This window comes from Puntigrus tetrazona, chromosome 20 (assembly GCF_018831695.1).
Source record: "Puntigrus tetrazona isolate hp1 chromosome 20, ASM1883169v1, whole genome shotgun sequence".
Lineage (NCBI taxonomy): Eukaryota > Metazoa > Chordata > Actinopteri > Cypriniformes > Cyprinidae > Puntigrus > Puntigrus tetrazona.
The window spans coordinates 8,409,067-8,430,440 of record NC_056718.1 but is presented as its reverse complement, the minus strand read 5'-3'; positions in this window follow the sequence as shown (position 1 = coordinate 8,430,440).

Genomic DNA, 21,374 nt, shown 5'->3' with positions numbered 1-21,374 from the left:
AATAATTTTGTTAATATAGCAGTACTAAATTAATAATAAAAGCATTCATTTTAAAGTTTTCCTTTTGCCCATTCATTCATTCATTTTGACATATACATGTATTTACTCTTTTGTGAATCAAATGTCACTGGATAGTTCAAACAAGCATTTTAAATAATATTTATAAGCCTTTTATGTATTTTGTTTGTAATCTATCTTTACTATTTAAAATTCGTTATTAATATATTATTGTTTGCATTCTTTTGTGTATTTAGGCCCACCCTCTAAAAGCCTACACGTTCCCTCTTTTGACCCTCCACTATGTAATGCAGTTAACTCTTCTGTCCGATCTGGGTGCCTAAATGTGGTAAAGTGAAAACGTTCCTAGTTATTTGGGTGATTTTGCTCTATTGTGTTTTGAGAAAAGCTGGGCCAACCTTTGACCTGACCTTTGATTGGTCAGCTAGATTGTACTGCAGAGAGAAGCAGTGACTCAGGCTTTTTGACAAGTTGCTAAGTAACAAAGTGATGTGGCCTCTATACAGTCTGCATGCGGCTCTGCCTCACCTGCTTCATGCACCCTAGAGAGAAAAACACAGGAAAGTGTGCGGGGGATTTTTGGTAAGCTGGCTGAAAGCAGCTATTACTGAAGCCTTGATCCGTGGCCGTCACTTTGTTTTAAAAAGCAGTGGAGTCTGTTGCATCAGGGTGCGTGGACTGCTGGTTATGATATCGCAAAAATATTTTAGGATTAAATCATGAATATTAATTTAGGTAATGCACCAATAATTTGCTGTTTTGCTGATTAGTGCGTGCGATAGTCTGCGATAAAGTGTTTGCTCATTTCACAGTTCAGTCTAAAACAAACGATAGCGCTATTATTGGAAAGCATCCAAAAATCAATAAAGCAATATTTTTAATGCTAATATGCCTAATTAATACGTTAACGCAACTTGCAATCTCATTTAAACAAATTAGATTTTATTAATGTTATTGTCAGGCAAAGCAATTGCGATTACCTAGGTACCCTTTCAAAAAATGTAAATAAATACATAAATAATTTCAGGGAAGATCATTATTAAATATTAAATGTTTTTATATTATTATTAATAATATAATGCATATAATTCTTCTCACAAAATAAACTTACACTATGTGTCTGCCATGTCCACAAGTGGTTATAATTTGAATATCAGGGGTATAAAATCAATAGGTTGGTTGGAGAGTGAGCTGAAAGAACATCTGCCACTTATAAAAACAGCAACAATCACTCAGCAAAATGAAATAACAAATTCTAGAGCCAGATTGGCACTTATTATTATAACACAGACACAGAATAAACAGGGGAATTGGTTGTATTGTATTAGAGACATCCTTGCCCCATGCTATTTCATAAAGTGGTGTGGACAAAAATCAACACTGGCAAATAGTGATAGGGCTACATCTCATCCGTTCTGCCACAAATGACGACTGTGCCTATCCTTCGAAGTTCAAGAAGAAAAATAGACGTACTTCAGTATGAAACGGAACATCAAAGACTATATTACTAACACAGAAAAATGTCAAAAAAGATGGAGTTTGTGGCAGAAAGTGGGCTTGACTTTTGACCTGACCTTTGAGGAAACTCTCCTGGTTTCTTGCGCTTTCTCTCTCCTCCTCCTCTTCTTTTGCCAAACTGTCACATCGCATTAGCAACCCTTTCTCAACCTTGCTCAAATGTCTCTGCCGAGGAGCAACAACACATAAATTAATCAGCAGAGATCCGGCAGATAATTCTGATCAGGGATTTAAGGGACTGAGCCAAAGAAGTCTCGCGGCATGAGAATACCCCGTAAAATAAAGTAGGATAGCGCAGACTTTGATACAGATATGAATACATTAATTTTTATTACCGTCTGCATAAGAGAGGTGCCATGCATAATGGATAATGGCGGTAGCCTGCTCCATAGGAACCATCGACCATCATGCACCAGGCCAAAGCCTAGAGGCCTAGTGGCTTTGTTTGTGCGTGAGAAAAAGAGAGGGCAAAACTAAGCAAAGAAACATCTCCCTGAACGGGTCTGCTTCTTTCGAAGCTGTTAGTATTCATGATGTGATGAAATTGCATAAACTTTGCCAGTGTGCTTGCAAGAAGATGATTCATTTACTTTAACAGAGAGTACTAAATATAATGATGAATTAGCATGGAGATAAGAATTTGGCTAAAATTAGGCTGCACGGGCACGTTGTTTTATCGTTCTCTCTCGAGACTGTCCTGGCAATGTAAACTGTTATATATAGTATCTGACGTGAAACCAGATGCTATATCATCGTCGATTTAGGATTTGGGGAAGAGAAACTTCCAACACCTCGAACATGTGAGTTTATGTGTCTTGGAGTTATCCAATAAAGCCTTTTGTATATTGAACAGAGAATTATCTTGTGTTTTGGGCTTACACGTTAATGTCTTGATCTGCCGATCTTGTTACTGTGCTAATTAATAGTGTTTTCACTATATTTTGGATTTTAATATCCAGTTGATCTTACGCAGCTCGTTCTGTTAAGTGATCGGCCATAAAGTCTGGTTTTGTGAAGATGTGTGCATTTAAGTTAGTATGTTTTCAGCGCTACTTTTTCACAGCAACTTTTTTTTTCTTTCTTTCCTTGCAATCTGCTTGTCGAGCACACAAATGAGCAATCTCATTTAGCACGTATGATTCACTCTTTACCATCTTTAAATGCATTTATGCCACCCCCTACCCATAAACAGTTCCGCATCAACAGTCCTTTCCTCTGAAACGACTACCGTGTGGCCACCCCCCAATTTTTGCCAACGATATGATAAGCTTCCGGACTCGACCCCAATCAGCCTCGTTTTTAGGACGCCACGCACACCTCCTTCCCACCCCATCAGCCCTTTACAGCTGTCAAACTCCTCGTCTGTTTCCTCTTTACATAATGGCAGTCACGAAACCCACTGTGCAGTAATGAGGCCAGCCCGCTTTCTGAGGAGGCCCAATGTGTTTCAGCGCTTTGAGTCACACACGCTCACTACGCTTGAACTGTTATAACTCAGCTGAAGGGGCCAAATTCAGATCGACACCACAGACACACGCGCACAGTTATGTGCGCATTCAAACGCTCCGCTTTTAAGACTTCCTACACGCCACCAGCAATAACAGAATGATTTGATTTGATGATTTTGCAGTTGTCTGCTTTGCCTAGCGGGTGCAGATCCGCATTGACATTTCGCATTGATTTTTGATGAATATTGTTATTTCTTCGCCAAAACAAACATCACATTTTTGTGGGAGTTTTTCCCGAAGTAGTCGGCTGGTGACAGCTGGTGGGCTAGTCAGAGCACTTTGAATTAGCTGATTGCTTTTTGAGTAGAGCGGGCTGGAGGCTCCGATAAGGATCTCTCGCTGTGTGACTTTGTGCCAGGGAACCTGTAGCACTGGAGGAATATATTGTTTATCATTTTTTCCTAACACACTCACAGTTTGTGAAATAATGAGTATGAAATCATATTTAGACTTGTTTAGAAGCCTGTCACACCACTTCCTCTGTCGCCTTACAGACTTAAATGCTATGTAAATGCACACAGATATATGTTCATTAAAAACACACATCGTTACTTTTCTTATTGTTAAAAGGGCAGTGCTGGTTTCTAGGATTGGGTAACGGATGTACCAGATTGATTCAGTTTTTATCAACAGTGGTAATAAAAACATAAGTAAAAACAATATACAGTAAAATCCAGTTATTTAAAAAGAATACCAGCAAAAACAGCTGGCCTTTTGATACAGTTTAGAGGGACAGATCAATGCATGCAGGCATGGATGGATGGATGGATCACTGGATGGATGGACAGACAAAAGGATGAATGAATGGAGGAATAGATGGGTAGAAAGACAATTGCATGGATTGAATGGACAGAAAGGATGGATGGGTAACCAGGTAGGTATATATATGGATGGATAGATAGAGAAAGTGGTAGATAGATATACAGATATTTAAATAGGTAGACAAACAGATAATAAAACAGACAGACTTAAAGAAGAATAGATAAATGGATGGATGGATAGATGGGTCACACAGCTAGATAGGTACTGTAGATAGATGGATAGACAGACAGATTTATAGATTATATATTTAATCACATTAAATAAATTTAACAATCCAATGTTCCTGAATCCAAGGCTTGCATTGTTTGTGTTGAAATTCTTCACAGTTTTTATTTTTTTTAATTTCACTACGTCTAATTAAAATTTTACTATATGTATTTTCGCAACACTTTATTTTGATGGTGCCTTACGATCATTCTGTTGACAATAAGTAAATCTGAACCTACATGTCAACTGACTTTCATTAGAGTATTAGTAGACTGTCTGATTATTATCTGTTTATTGTGATGATCTCCTAACAGACGTTCTACTCACTATAGGTAACTTTTCAAGAACATGTCAACTTATTTTAACCCTAACCCGTCTACTAATACTCTACTAACACTCTCATGAAAGTTAGTTAACATGTAGGTGCAAAGTTACTTATTGTCAACAGAATGTTCATAAGGAGCCATCAAAATAAAGTGAAACCATATGTTTATATTTGTTTCATTCCCATGGTTTTGGTTTACATAGGCTTGTTTTTGGAGGGCATGTCTCACTTTTGGCTTCAGTTACATCCGTGCCACTGTGTGTGTCGTTTCTGAACACGTTTAAGGTGTCATTTGTGTGTTTTTCTGAATGATTGTGTGCACACGCATGCCTGTTTGTTGTGTGAATGAAAAAAAAGAGAGACAGAGAAATATAGGGCAAGTTTCAGTCAAAGCTATTTCCAAAAGGTCACATCTCGTGTAATTCGAAATACTATAGCGCTCTGTTTCTTATTCATGCTGGCTGTTTCTTTCTTTCGGTCTGTTATTCTCCCTATCTGTGTGCGTATCTGTGTTCATCTGTCTGCCTGTTTGTGTGCGCTTCTTTAATGTGACTGTTTTAGCACAAGTGACAGAATAAAATGGCCGATCTGACTTTAAAATGCATTGAAGAGGAAAGGCATTAGAAAACACATTCAGAAGGAAACATATTCAGAATGCACTCTGAGGTGTGAAGTATCTGTGTAGTCGTCATTCATTGGCTGAAGGGAGTGTAACGGTGGTAGCGGTTTCTCAGACATCTGTGTCGTTCGATGGGAAATGTAGATAAATATGCTGGCATCGGGATGGAAATAAAAGATGGTGCATGCAAGCTATGAACCCACCATTCGGTTCTAGCTATCAATTATTCAGTGATGCCTATTGGCAAAATGAGGGGAGGACTTGAACATATTATATCATGAAAAAAAAAATGGGTTCATGCAGATCAGCTAAGAGAAAAAAGAAAGAGCAACATAATAAATGGGTTTTAGAAGGAAAGGAGAAAATGCAGCTTTCACTGATCTGGAGGAAAAAAAAAACATGAAAGAATAAAATCAGTGCTGCAAATCTGTGATGGTAATAACCAGTTAATTTCCTTTAAATGGACTTGGCGCTTTTGAACTCTAACAGACCATTATAATTGCGGTATCAGAATTACCCACAACTGCTAAATTGCATCATGCAGTTATACAGCAGAATATATATATATATATATATATATATATATATATATATATATATATATATATATATATATATATATATATATATATATATATATATATATATTATATATATATATATATTATATATATATATATATATATATATTATATATATATATATATATATATTATATATATCAGTAAAAAAAAAAAAAAATTAAATTATATATATATATATATATATATATATATATATATATATATATATATATAATTTTTTTATTTTTTACTGATTGAACAATTGAAATAAATGTCACTTTCCACAAATAATTCACAAAATCAAGCCTGGAACTCTTTTTAATGTTTCAACAAATGGTCAAGGTGTTTAACCTTCAAAAAATGTTGCTCAACAACCTGAAGGTCAGAGTAAATATTATATGAGCTATTTTACATCACATTTATTTTATATGAGGTTTGCCATTTTTGCAAGTGTGATTTAATAATGTTTCAATATTTAAATTTATCTGATGTGATTTTATTTCTTAGAAACAAACAATAAAATTAGACAATGGTAATTCACTCAACTATCAAATTGAATTATTTAAACATACTTTTTTTTTTTCAAAGTCATCAAAGTAAACCCTATGGATAATTAGTGCTTTATATGCATATGTGAATGTTATTCTAACAAACATAATACACTATTGGTAAGATTTTGTTGTGGTTTTGAATAGAAAAGTCACTTATGCTCATCAAGGCTTCATTTATTTGATTAAAAATAAAGTAAAACATTGTGGAATATGACTGATGATTCACTGATGATACATTTTAAATAATTTTTTTCCAACCTGGTATCATAAAAATATCTATCTCTGTGCACTTTTTGTGCAACACCGTTTTTACGTGCCTTACCGTACATTTGGCCACAGTTTTAAACCCTTGCACATTTTTATTACGTTGATAAGTATTGCTGAATTTTTATTACGTTGCTTTAGTTACATATTGACAGTTCAGAATTCAGAATATATGCTTCATGTAATTGTGCGAAAAAAGGAGAGTTTTATTTATTCTATGTCTTGTAAAAAAAAGATCCTTCAGAAATCATAATTGCTGATTTGGTCTATCAATGTTACGTACTAAATTTTTTTTCATATTTTTTAGTTAGCTTGTTTTTTTATATAAATGGAAGCAGTCTGTGCATGAAAATATGAAAACTATTTCACATACATTTTGTAATTTTTGTAAAATTTTTGTAAAAAAGACTCCATCCCAAACGCATTGCGGCTGCGATTATAATTTTCCATGTTTTTGCCTCGTTTTCCAAACGCTTACCATTTAGCACGCTAAGTTCTTCATCATTTTAATAAAGCCATCATTGCCAAGATCTCCCGAGCTTCTCGTGGGCGGCGAGTCGTTCGCTTTGGCAAAAAGAGCAAGTGTTTTAGCTGTAATTGTAATCCTCGGTTCCCGTGTAGTGTAAGTGAAGAGAGAGAGAGAGCAAGAGGTGTTACATCTCTGTCGAGTGAAGATGAAGACGCTTTCTACAAATGCACGTCTAATTGTTTCTCAAGACATCCTGCGCCATTTACCCTCCTACACTAGCAGCGCATTCACACGCTTCCACTAGAGCCAACGCTAATGCATAAACTGCCAGACACAGGGATAAAAAACTATCTCCTATGAATCCCGACCTGTCGCTTTGAATTTCCGCCCCGTCCAGAGACTAGCCACTCAAGGCTGAATTGGTATTGCTTTACATGAGCACCAGTCGGCATTTAAATTGAGAAAGCACGCAAGCCACTGCCAAGAGTGTAGCAGATTGACATTTCCTTTGTGTACGGGGAGCTCTGTGGATTTACATTTGCTGTTATGTAGATGTGTGGGGCTTTAAACCCGAATTCTACCTTCTCAGAGGGCCCCGAGGGGGTCGGCTCTGCGACACACATCCCCCTTGCGTCTGTGAGGTTTGCCTGGACGCTGCGTTATCGGGCTCCATTTACAGGGCAGCGAGGTGGGAAAAATGGCAGGTTGGATCTGATGAGAGAGGATGGGGTGTAACACTTGTAAATGTCAAGCTTCAGAGTAACTCTCGCTCCCGAGAGACCCTCACTCAAATCTCCCCTCTCTCTCGCTCGCAGAGCTCTGGGAGCGTCTGCCAGGACAAGGTGTTTCTCTCGCTCCACTCCATGTTTATCTCTTCCTCTGTCCATCTCGCTCTTTTATCCTCTGCTTTGACCGCTTTTTCTGCTCTGGGAAGTTTTCTTTCCTATAAGTCCTATAAGATTCTGTTGTTTTCTCCACGCGCCCTGGCGAATCTTGACACATGGATATCTGAATTGTGAAAATCTTTTAAAGGCGTCAAGAACATTATTTTGTGTATTTGGTGTTTATAGGGTTATAGTGTTTAAGGGTTCAAAAACACATTATTTTCTACATGCTGTATATTATTGTTGCTCCTCTAAGCCCCGCCTCTGTGAAATGCACAAAGCTCTTTATCTTGTCATAATGGGCTGCTATGTCGTGACGTGATGATACAAAAACAATAAAACGTCTCACAAAAAACATAATTAGCCTTTTTAATTACTTTTTATGCGTCACGTTGCAGCGTTCCTCGCCTGCATACGTTATCAGAGAAATGACAAACAAAACTCTACACATTTCTAAACCGCTTTTGAACAGTCAACAACACTACAGCTATAATAATAGCTCCGCCTCCTTTCTTTACGTAAACTTTTGTGCGGTGTTTGAAAATAAACCCACTCTGTGATGTAGAAAAGTGGGGGCGTGTTTATTGATTCCATTAAGTATCATTTAATATTTTAAAATACATAAACTTTAAATTAGGTACCCATAGCTCTCTTTTCTGTCTGTATAGACATGTATAGTATTTTTCTATTTATATCTCACGAGTAGATGACAGCTCTTTTACAAAAGGCTGTAGTCTTGAGTTCAATACAGCTAAAACCATTGATTAAGCTTTCCGTTCAGCTCCTCATTTACTGAACTCAAATGCTTCAGTTGTGTTTGAATAGTCTAATATGCACATAATTATGTCAAAATTAGTATTTGTGTTAATGTAATAGCTTATATCTTCAGTAAATGCAGACATGTGCTTTATGTCTTAAAGTGACAGCAGCCTTTTATACCTGTTGCTGTCTATGTTCTTTGTTCTATGTTAACTAAATAACAAAAGACTGAATACGGATAGAATACAATTAATCATATTGAATCGCATTGTGAATCGTATCAAACTGAATCATTTTGAATCTGACCATTTCGTTCCTAAATCAAAAACCAAATCGATTTGTGGTGTTTGTTTTGTTGTACTGTACATGTTGTGAAAATCAATATGGTCCAATGTGTTTGGCTATTTTCTTTTGTGTTGTGTAAGCAATAATGTCATACATCTTTGAGACAAATCCAATTCCATTGCAAATTTATCTAATTCAATCATTCTGAATTTGCCAAAAAAAAATGTCCTACATATAGAAACTTGCTCTAGTCATTTCAAACCTGTATTTTGTATGTGAATTATAGAAGTAGATATTTTTGCAAGTAAGTTTTTCATATCCATACAGTGAAAACCATTGGGGACCAATATGTTTTTAAACCACCCTGCTCCAGAATATAATCTTTTGTGCTTCACTGAAGAAGTAAATTCATGCAGGTTCGCAACAGCACGAGAGTGAGTAAACAATAACAGAATTGTCATTTTTGGGTCAACTGTGCCTTTAAATAATTGAATCGCATGGATAAGTCTTCTCTTTCTGACTTCATTTGTGATTTCACATCTTAATGTGATTATGAAGTCAAAGGCAAATCCTCAGTGATCCGTATCGTTTTTTCTGATCTAGCGTCAAGATCCTTTTAAAAGATTTTTCAAATGCTTCGTCACCAAGGTGATAAGATGAGTCGAATATGGAGGAAGAGAGGATGATAGCGGGTGGGCTGAAAGTGTTATAGGACCCTTGCCATGCAAAAAAACACACACACACAAACACGCTCTCATACATAGATGTAATCTTCCACAAGCTCACGATTTTATAGGGCCCACGGGTATAATTTTATGCTTGAGTGAAGTGCTTACTAATAGCTACTGTTCTGCATTCACTATAGGGCAAAGACAATGACAGGGACAGAAAGACAGAGGAACGACTGAAAGAAATGAGTCAAAACTTGAAAGATCTACACTAATCTCAAAAAACAAGGAGTGAAAACAAATCTGAAAAGGTTAACAAAATATTCAAATGTCTTGGGGTGTTGATCTTGAGACCGTGTAAACTTAGTTTTGGTTAAAGTAAAAGTCTTGGGCAAGATTTTGGTCTCCTATTATGAATATTTTGTGTGATATCATCACTGCTTAAATAAATGGTGGATTCTCTTTATTTCACCTCATGGATTTTTTTTAATAAATGGTTCATTGGACAAAATCAGATCAAGTCTTATTTTCTTGTAGTTCTGTATATGAGGTGTGTGGTTTTAATATAAACGGTCAGGTATTAGTCTAGTCTTAGTCTGGATTTGGATTTTAGGGAATCTAGTCTTAGTTGATATCTAGATCTGTATTTGGTTCTCATCCGAATCTGATTTCAAAAAGTCTAGTCTGCAGCCGGGTATTAGGGCAACTATTCTTGGTCTGGATTAGGATCCTGTCTGAATATGTACTTCTTATAACAACTTACTTTGCGTCACTTCCTGGCCATTGACAATTTTTTTACCTTTTCCATCTGGGATAGTAAAGTGTCTGTTGGATCAGCATAGGATGTTGCTGGAAGCATTAAGTCATACTTTATTGCTTTATGAATGCTGTGAGGTTTCTGGGCATAATACACTTACTTATGTTTTTGAGCCTATTACATGGAAGTATGAGTATTCAAAAGCAGCCTTAGACTGGGTTTGGATCTTAGGGGATCCAGTCTTGGTTTGTCTAGAGTTTGTCTAATCATCCGTCTGAGGTATCTGGATTTGGTCAGACTTTTTTGTTTAAAGGAGTGTAGTTTGGATCTGGGTTTAGTTTTGGTCTAAACCTGTTTCTCTTGGATTTTGGTTTTGACGTCAACTCTTATAAACCTCCAGAATTTACATAAGTTTGAATTTGACAGAAGGCTGGGGTTCAGCGTCGATAGTTCCTCCAGTAGGTTATACTGTTGTTTTTTACCTGGTTTCATCAATTGACTGACAACACACAGAATTTCTAGCATTTGCTCCCAATTTCTAGTGTGCAACAAAAGCAAAAAACAACAACAAAACATGATATTACACACTAACACAGTATTAAAAAGACTGTATTTCTGCAGCCTTATTTAAATCAGTGACAAATTAAATACAGCATATACCTTGCATTTTATAGTCTTTTTATGAGTGTGATTTAGATATGGCACGCAGTCTTTTTACCCAGTTGAACAGAAAGCGATCCAGTGGAAAGAACCAACTAATGATATTATGATTGATAATAGACTGGCAGTAATTTTTCAGTTGCAGCCTTGAAAAAAAAAAGAGCTCAGCATGTGTTAATATTATAGTAAACTGTGTATCTTGTGTGCCTCGTTTGCTGGAGTTTTAAGATCAATAGCGAATCTCTGTTGTCATGGTTTTTGTTTTGTTCTCCGTGATGTGGTGTGAACATCATTACTTAAAGTTGTTGCGAATCCATCCCCAGTTGCTAAGGTGGAAGTCATGGGACCTGTTTGCTCATCTTCACTTTTTTTCCTTTCACACCTCTCCATCATGTTTTCACTAATGGTCTCACGTGGGGCTGGGAATGCTTTAAGGAACTACAGGAATCTAATGATAGCATTCTGGAGATATAGACTTGCAACTCATCTGAAAACCCGTAAGCAACCTCACTTTCTGCCGCAACACCATGCAGTTTATTTTGCTTCTAGGTCAGTAACATGGTGTTTTAGTCAACATGGTCTCATAAAAATATGTACTTCTGTGCACTTTTTGTGCAACACCATTGTAGCATACCTTCCCTGCAATTTTAAAGAGAAATGTACACTAAGTGACGCTAAAACACAGGTTCAGTACATGAATCCCCGTTTTTATTTTATTGATAAAGGTATGTATTGCTGCAGTTCTGAATGAAATATCTAAAAGTTAATGCTCTATCATGTTAGAAATACACCCTACACCAAATCCAACCCTAAACCTACCCCATAATGTTAACAAATGCAAAACTGATATAAAAACACATTTGTTGATGCAACCGTGCCATTTCTATTTCCTTTTAATAAAAGGTGTCAGAGTTTTACTGCCTCTAGTGTTAATTTCTTTTGGAAACTGCAGTGATATGTACTTGTCGGTACGTATTTTGTGTCTCGCTAAAAAGTGCATCCAGGTACTCTTATGCCATGAGACCAGACAGATTTTAGTGTATTCAGTAGTACATTAAAAATGCAATTTATGCATACTTTGACTCAAAGACTGTTTTATATAATGAGCGTGTTATTGCTTTTTGAATAGATGGTGGATGTTGCTGATGAATGGGTGCCCTCAGAATGAGAGATCAAACAGCTGATATAAGCCTCGCAATAATCCATAAGTAATCCATACATCCTCTCTATGAACAAATTGCAATGCATAAACAAATGTCTGACCTTTTTGCATCATATTGCTTTGTCCAGTGAAAAAGCTTTCAGGAGAGCAAGCGAAAACAGTCCAAAACATTACTAAATAAATATGTCAGTGGATTTTGACGTTAGAGAACAACAGGAAATTGACTTTTTCGTACTAGAGGAAGCATTATTATGGATTATGGACTTGCATTTTGGCCAGAAGCAATGGTTTATAGTTAAAATCGAAACTCTGAGTGCTAAATATTTCAGGCAAAAGAAAAACAAAGACAATTTGTGTGAGAGAGACAAAGCAAAATGGAGTGAGATTGCGCCCCTTTAATAAAGCATCGCCAATAAAAGTCAGCAGCTTTGCCTAAACCTTCCCCAGAGCCACTCTTCATTATGACACCATCTCTCTTTTCACAGAAGCACCACTCCAAACCTAATATTGAGCTCATTGCTGGATAAACATCATAACCATGCCGTTTTGAGCGAAAGAAATGCGTTACACAAATTCAAATTAAGTTCAGAGATGGTGAACTTTAGAAAGACAAGTACTAAACACACAGAGAGGAAAGACAGTGAGGATTTGATGGTGATTCTCTAATAGCAAACAGTGGATTAAAGGCTTGTTTCTGCCCACACACTCAGCTGTGTCACTGACACTGAGAGGAGCCGTCACAGCGTTAATTAAGGAGAGATCCCAGCGCTCTCCTGCGGTTTGTGTGGGGATGTACTGTTTACAGACAGGATGGGTCTTACTAATAGGAGTGATGTGTACCTGGAGGGCAGGTCTTAGGGTCGAATGTTTCCCCTCCCCACCGTATCAGATTCTGGTTTAGATATTCATTGTCATGGTTGGCTATAATTAGGTGGGCCAGCACAGACAACATGAAATGCGAGCAGTTACTTTCAGTATCACTTGTGGAAAGTATGTTTCCAAATATTAATCCAAGTGATCAGTCACCATCATTTCATTTTATAGCAAAAGAAAGAAAGAAAAAAAACAAAACCTATAGATATAGATAGTGCTGTCAAATGATTAATCGCATACAATATAAAAGTTTTTGTTTGCATGATATATGTGTGTGTGTGATGTATGCTTATTATGTGTGTATAAATAGACACATGCAGCATATATTTACCTGCATATATTTATATAATTTATATCATACATAAATATATTTAATACAGAAACATAAACGTAATGTAGGATTAATTGTTTCACAGTACTAATATATATATATATATATATATATATATATATGATAATATAATGGAAAATGTCTATGTATTATTCAATAAATTATGAATTATTAGTGCAAATACCTGCGTGTTTGTCTGTGTGTGTGTAAAAATGTTTATATGCACTTTATGTGTACACAAACACACGCGCACACACACATATGCTTGTGCGTTATTTGAATGTAATAATTAATCATAATTTCAGTATTGAATGTAGCTCATCCAATATTATTTTTTGGCCAGAACTGTTTGTTTTAATTGACCAAAATCTCTACTAAATGTAAGCTTCTCAAAGCCAAAACAGCTATTGCTTATCAAATCAAACGTCCAATTTTCTTTTAGTTTTTTTTTTAAAAACGATCAAAGTAGGAATTCATTGTGGACAAATTGTATCTGAAAGGGTTGGATCTGCTTTAGAAATTAAACTGGCTGTGACATGTCAGATGCAATCATCGAAATCACCGCATTAAGGGTGCTCCCGTAACTGAAACAATATTTGTTTGATTGCATCATTTGATGTTTTTTGTTGTTGTTGTTTTTTTGTTTTTTTTCTTGGCTCATCCACAAACGCAGTACCATTTCCTCTTGTGAGCGGTTGCAGCAGGTCTGTCAGACGCTGCTATGGCTGTAATAGACAGATGAATAGAGAGGGAATTACTGGAAGGCCCATCTCAAATCAGCGCATCAATTCGCATCTCATCAGGGCATTGTGAGAAACATCAAAGAGATGGAGGAGGAGGGGATGCGAGATGTGTGAGAGACAGTGAGAATGGAGGGGGTAATGGAGGTACATTGTGTTTCCCTTCGCTGTGTTCCTTTGCTGATTAATAATTTTGCACACTGCTGTTTTGACTTTGCACTCAAGGTTTCATAATGTTGTACTTTCCTAGGTTAAGTCTAATTGTCATAACCCATCTTTTCTGAAATATTGTTTCCTGTGCAATTGTTTGAAGAACAAACAAGAGTGCCACAAATTGAACTGCTTCTATCACAACCTACATCCATATATGTATATGTGTGTGTGTATATAATATATATATATATATATATATATATATATATATATATATGTATATATATGTATATATATGTATGTGTATATATATGTATATATATGTATATATATGTGTATATATATATATATATATATATATATATATATATATATATATATATGTATTGTGTTGTTGTTGGTTTAGGAGTACAGTATTTGTAGGTCAGTACATGTGCGTTGTGTCTGTTGATCTGTTGGGCTGCAAGGGCACAGACATGGATGTCGGGCTTGTAATCCAATAAGCCAAAGGAGGCAGATCAAATTATCCAGAGCAGCTAAAAGATGCATCTCTATACAGACAAAGAGCAGTCATAACACCAACAAATGACAGAGGAGAATCTCGGTACTGCGTGAGATTGTATTTCCACACAAGAACAGATCTTTTCAGATCAGATCTGATTGGAAAAAGAAAATGCGCACACACACAAAACAAACAATAATTATAATGGGGTATATTTATATGAGAGGCTTGGAACATTCCTCTGATTTTATACAGTATATGGGCTTTTTTCACGTGCATATTTCTAGCTAAAAGGTTTTTATTTATTTATTTATTTATTTATTTATTTTGGCAATGTCTTAAATCTTATTTATTTGCGAATTAAATGTTTCTCAAAATGTTAAAATTAATTATACTTATTACTGGATTTTGCGAGCTGTGAGAGTTTAAAAAGAGAAATGAACTCGAACCATTTCAGCATTTATTTTGATGAAGTTTGCAACATTAATTAAATAATTTATTTAATCTATTGATCGATCTATAATCTATTGATTGATTGATTCATTCATTTTCATTCAGTGTCAGTAAAAAATATGCATGAGAAGAAACAAAGAAAACAAAGAAAATATGTGTTTAAATGTGATATTATAATAATAATGATATAATAATTTTTTTTCTTATTGGTGATTGTCAAGCTGTAATTTTGTCTGTTATATATATATATATATATATATATATATATATATATATATATATATATATATATATATATATATATATATATATATATATATATATATATATAATAATTAGTATTTAGGATTAAATACTGACATTAAATCCACCAATATTTTCCAATTTTCCAAAACACCAATATTTTCATGTGTGCTTTTGTTATTTCTCTTTCCATTTTTTTACAATTTAGTTTACATTTATTTATCTAGTTCAGGGATTTTAAATACATGCAATTTAAATGAACTGTACAGAGTGTGTTTAAAGAATTCATAAAAGGCCTAGAGGGCTAAAAGAGCCCATAATTGAAGAACCCCCCATATGCAAAAGAAGGTCAGCCACCCTCTTCCTGTACACCTCCTTTTCTTCCTTACAAACAAAAGGCAGTAAATTGGCTGCTAAAGGAGAAGTAAATTAATCTGCAGTTTATTTTAATAAGCCCTCACTAACTGAAGACCCGTGTGCACTCTGTCAGTGTGTCTCCCCACTGTCTGCCTTAACTGCCTCTGAAACCGCAATCAGCCGTTCTGGAACTGAAAGCTTTAGGATAAAGACAGTGAAACTAATTTCTTCCACTGGCTCAGGGGAAGGCGTCTGCGTGTGTGTGTGTGTGTGTGTGTGTGTGTAGGACTGCTGTTGTAGACTGTCTGCAGGTGCAAAGGCTAAGAGTGAGACTCCATTGAGGGCTTTTTATATAGAAGCATGAATATCAAGACGTGAATATGAATTTTTAATGGTGTTGAACACATAGCAGATTTTTATGCGTAATGAAGTCTCCTTTTCTTACTTTCTTTTATGAGTTGATTGATCCTCATGCCTATTAGTCTTTCATAACTTGTGATGAATAGAGCTTTCTTGAAGAATTTTGCATGGGAAATCAGCAAGCTTGTTCTATGCGATTGCATTTAAGACATTTCTATTGTGCGAAGCAGATGCAAAAACAGAAAATCTTTTTGAAGTGGCGGGTTTAATAATCATTTTTTCTTCTTTTCTGGTGTGTGTACATTTCTGCAAGACTTTGATGACTTGTATGGATCTTTGAACAAGTCAATTCATGAAAATCTGAGACTTTTTTTTTTTTTTTTCCCCTAGCTCTATTGAAATGTGGAGGAGTAAATGAGCCAAAGCTCTGTCCGTGGTGCTGAACCTCATATAATGAGCTGCTTTCTAGATCCGCCGCAATACTACCCCGCTTTTCAGTTCTTTCAACACCGTAACAAATGTTTTGTCACGTAATCTAAAAATACTTTGTACTTCTGATTGGTTTTAGTGCAAAGCGACGCGTAAAAATCAATCGGGTGTGAACTTGTGGAGATCTAAATGTAACACCAAGAATAGACACTCGTCATTCGTTTTACGTTTTATTTTAATCACAACAGCCATAATAGATCGGTAGCCCCTTTATCTCAAAGTTGGGGGGCATCTGTAAAGTCTGGCCTTGATACTCTGCTGTACTTTATGTATTATTTAACTCCCATCTCTAATTTCAGAATGTAGTGGCCTTGAATTTTCCTTGTTTCTTTTTTTAGCAGAAATGAAGATAGTGTTCTCACTAGATAGCGTTGCATGCTGAGGTGCAATCCAACTCTCGCCTGTTCTTACGAACCACCATTTAACTGTGCAGCGAGTTTATTATGAGGTTCCATAAAGAGCCGTTATAAAATGCCCTGATAAACATAGAATACAAAAGCAAACAAAATATGGCCCATAGCCACTAAGAAGCATGTAAAGCTATTTCTGTGGTCTAAAATAAAGATGCTATTGTGAGTAGATTTGAATTAGAAATTCAGCTGATGAATATGTAGAGGAATTTCATGTCTTTGATATTCTCCCTATTGCTGGGCTTGTATGTTTTAATTGGGAGGCTAGTTTGAATATGCATGAGCTGCCGCTGTGTCTCTCACTCATTATGGTTTAAGTTGTACGTTTTCTCTGATTCATGCCAAATTTTCAGTGGTTTAGAAACTATTCATTTTAACCTGTGTGAGCGAACTGAAAATTTACTCACCCTCAGGCCATCCGACATGCAGACGAGTTTGTTTTGTTTTTTTTTGCTTTGTTTTCATCAGAACAGATTTGGAGAAATTTTGTATTACACCATTTTCTCAGTGATGCATGGTCTGCAGTGAACGGGTGCCGTCGGGATCCAAACAGCTGCTAAATACATCACAGCGATCCACAAGTAATCCACACCACTCCAGTCCGTCAATTAATATATTGTGAAATGAAAACATGAATGTTTAAAGTGCCCCCATTATAGATATTTGAATACGATCTTTCATCCAGTGTGTAACACAGAGTGAATGAAAACATCCTGCAAATTTTAAATCTGAAAGTGCACCATGTATAAAGTCTCTCAAAAGAAAGAGTCGACTCGAGTCACAAGCTGTTTCATGTTGACGCTCAGTTAAACACTGCTCTAAATGAAATCGACCAATCACAGGAGGGGTTTGGAAAAATTAATCGTTGAACAAATAAGGTAAAATTAAATGCATGTTATAAGACAATGAAATAGTTTTTTTTACTTTGCATGCATTTCAACCTGTTGTTTAGGACACCCAAAACCAAAATATGAAACTTTCAGCCCATAATGGAGCATTTTTTAATTCCTGATTCAGATAAAGCAACTTTCGCTAAAGAAAGCAATGTTATGCGTTATAGAATCTCATTTTAGCTAGAAGCAGCGCTTTTTGAAGTTAAACAGGTCTTGAGGATTTGTTTCTTACAAATACAGCTTTATGCTTCACAATATATTATATAAACCTCATGTACTGGAGTGGTGTGGATTACTTGTGGACTGTCGTGATGTTTTTATCAGCTGTTTGGAGTCTCATTCTGACGGCACCCATTCACTGAATATCCATTGATGAGCAAATAATATAATGGTACATTTGTCCAAACCTGTTTAGATGAAGATACAAACTTGAAGACCGGAGGGTGAACAAATGTTCAATTTTCGGCGAACTATTCCTTTAACCACTAACTGTAATGCAATAAAACTGAGAACAGACTATGTTTGTCAACACAAATAAGACCTCTAAAGTCGGTTGCCTTCATTAAAACTGCCCTGTTTCCAGCAAGTGGTCTCTGATCTGAGAGAAAATATTGCTCTTTTTCTCTCTCACACAGGAGGGAAGCAAGCATACAATCCTCTTGGCATTGATGGCCATGCTCATGGCTCACATTGGGCTTTATGATGGATAGTGTAGCCGACTAAAGTGCGCTGGAGTGAGAGGAGAGGACCCAGCATGCTCCAGCTCAGGGCCAATCAGCCAAAAGCCATTAGCCTCAAACAAGCTGAAAAACACCTTTAAAATCCACCGAAATCTACATATTCACACACATACACACAGAGTCCTTGCATTATGGTCATGAGCTATAATGAGCATCTTTTGGCCAGATGCCTATAAATAAATAACATTTAATAAATAATCGCTAATAACTAACACTATAGCAATGCCCACTCAGATATTTCAATATTCCATCTTGAATCATTTCTGTCGTTGCACATGAACAGCAGGAAACGCTTTAGCTTTACGCAGTTACGCTGTTAACGCTTTTATTCACCCCGGCCTTATTACAGGAACCACAGAAGTGAAAACCACAATAAAGAAATAGATAGATTTGGATGAATGGAGCGCATACACACTACCCATGTAGATACTTTGGGAAAAGAGAGAGTGAGTTTATGAGTGTGTGAAACAGAGTGAGAATAAGAGATGAAAAGGAACTGGTAATTGGACTGGGAGTTCAAAACAGGTTGACACATCCCACCAGAGGAATCTGCTTACATACTGCTGGCACCTCACACACACGATACACACACTTTCTCTGTCAGACTTGTCAGAAGCCAGATCTTCCATTAGCTATGAATTATGAGCTCTAACAATTTAGGTTTTGCTGTCTTTGCAATTACTTGCTCCAAACTCAAACGTCTGGCTCAAATCTAAAATGCATGTGCATTTGCCACGTCATTTAATTTTTTTTTATTTTATAGCTATTAATGTAACACAGTGTGTGTTTTTTTAGGGTTTATTAATTTGAAAATGTTCATCTAGAGACAAAGCTACTTAACGTGATATATAGAGTAATATCTGTATTTATATATAATCATTTAAATGCACATTTATACATTCCATGCAGATTAAGTATAGGTACATTCTTTGTTATTATATTTATTAACAGCATCTGTAGCAATTTGATTTGACGATCGAAATTGAGGTTTATGCTGAGGTACTTAATGTGGAAGTGAATAATGCCAGTTTTTTTAAAACATTTGAAAATGCATTTCATTATTCTGTATTTCTTACCGCATAATCAGTTTTGCTATTACTTCCGTCATGACAAAGAATGCTAAAATTGGCTTTTAAACAGGTTATTGCTTTTTTTCTCACTAAATTCATTTTAACATGCTGTTTATGTCATTATTTTGACATATTTTAATGTACTGCCCTTTTGTGTAAGTGTTTTACCATAATCCAGTTTTTTAATTTATTTATTATAAAACGCAGGGTAAGTAGAAATGACTTTCTGTTTTACAACAAGGCCAATTGTGAGCAGCACAAATGGTCAGAATACTATAATTTTCCAATAAGGTTGTATAAAAATATTGTAAAAGTAATATCTGAAGCAATGTACACAATATACTTAATATGATAATTTAATACAAAAAGCCTTAGTAACAAATCCCGCATTATTAAAATGCCTGTGAAACTCATTATGTTTCCAATGGCTGCCCTTTAAAAGAGTCAATAAGATCGAGGCGATCGAGACGAGACTCTGTGCAAATACAGGCCTGAAATGCAGCATAAATACAGCTGTGCTGTTTTCTACAGCAGGAGAGCAGAAGGGAATGCTGGATATGAGCTTTTCTAGTAGCCGCTCAGTCACTCTGTGATTAGACCATCAAAGTCAACATCCACCACTCTCCTGTTTTTTGAGACACACACCCACAGTATATGACTATTGAAATTGATAGGGAATTAATTGTATGTGTAGCATGCAGGTCGTGGTAATTACAGGAGTGTGTGTGAGGGTTCTGTCTGAATTCATGTGTGTGGATTGGGCATAAACACCGCCTCCAGATGGGAACGCTGGGTCGGCTGTCGAGAGAGGAGGGAACTCTAATGAATGTCGTGACAGGTGGCTGGTCTTTAGCAGCACACACACCTCTCGCATTTAACAACCCAACCTGGAACATGCAGCCATGGCTTACTGACTTTAAACCTCTGACACGCGGTCAGATTCTGGAAGCACATTCATCCATCATTAAACGAGCAGCCTACTTCAAACAAACCCTGAGATAAGCTACTCTTGAACCTGTAGCTTCACAAGCTTCTAAGCTACTCACATCATTTTAAGTACTTATGTTGGAGTAATTTGACATTATTTATTCGCTTGATGTTTATTTATTTTTATGCAGTTCTGTTTGGTTTGCTTTTTTTTGTTCTGCTCGTTCTTTGTTTTGCTGTTCATTCTGGTTTGACTTCGTCTTGTTTCCGATTAGCTTTTTTTTTTGTTTCGCTTTTGCTTACTTAAGCTTCAGCTTGGCTTTATTGATGTTTTTTTTTTTTTTTGCAGTGCTGTTTTGTTAGGCACTATATTCTGAAAAAACAAACAAGAATACCACAGCAAAAACCAAACCCTGTTAATCGCGGATTTCTAGTGTGGCTATCGTGAAATTTTTCCTAATTGGTTAACAGTAAGTCATGTGACTTTCTCTATCACTTGCTTTTGTACAATTAAATCTGAATTCTAGTTTTTATTTTATTTTTGCTTTTTTGTTCAATTTGTTTGTGATTTGGCTTTTGATTTGTTTTTATTTTATTTAGTTTAGTTTAGCCATTTCGCTTCTTTCTGCCCGCTTTGATTCCGCTTTCATTTCATTTTGACCCACCCCAGCCTTCAACGCGCTTAAGAGCTTCTGCGCGCAAAACAATGTCACCAATAACAACTAAATAAACTAAGCAGCGGTATTTTGTCAAGCTACATCAATACTTGCTGTAAAAGGAAACTTGTTGTTGGA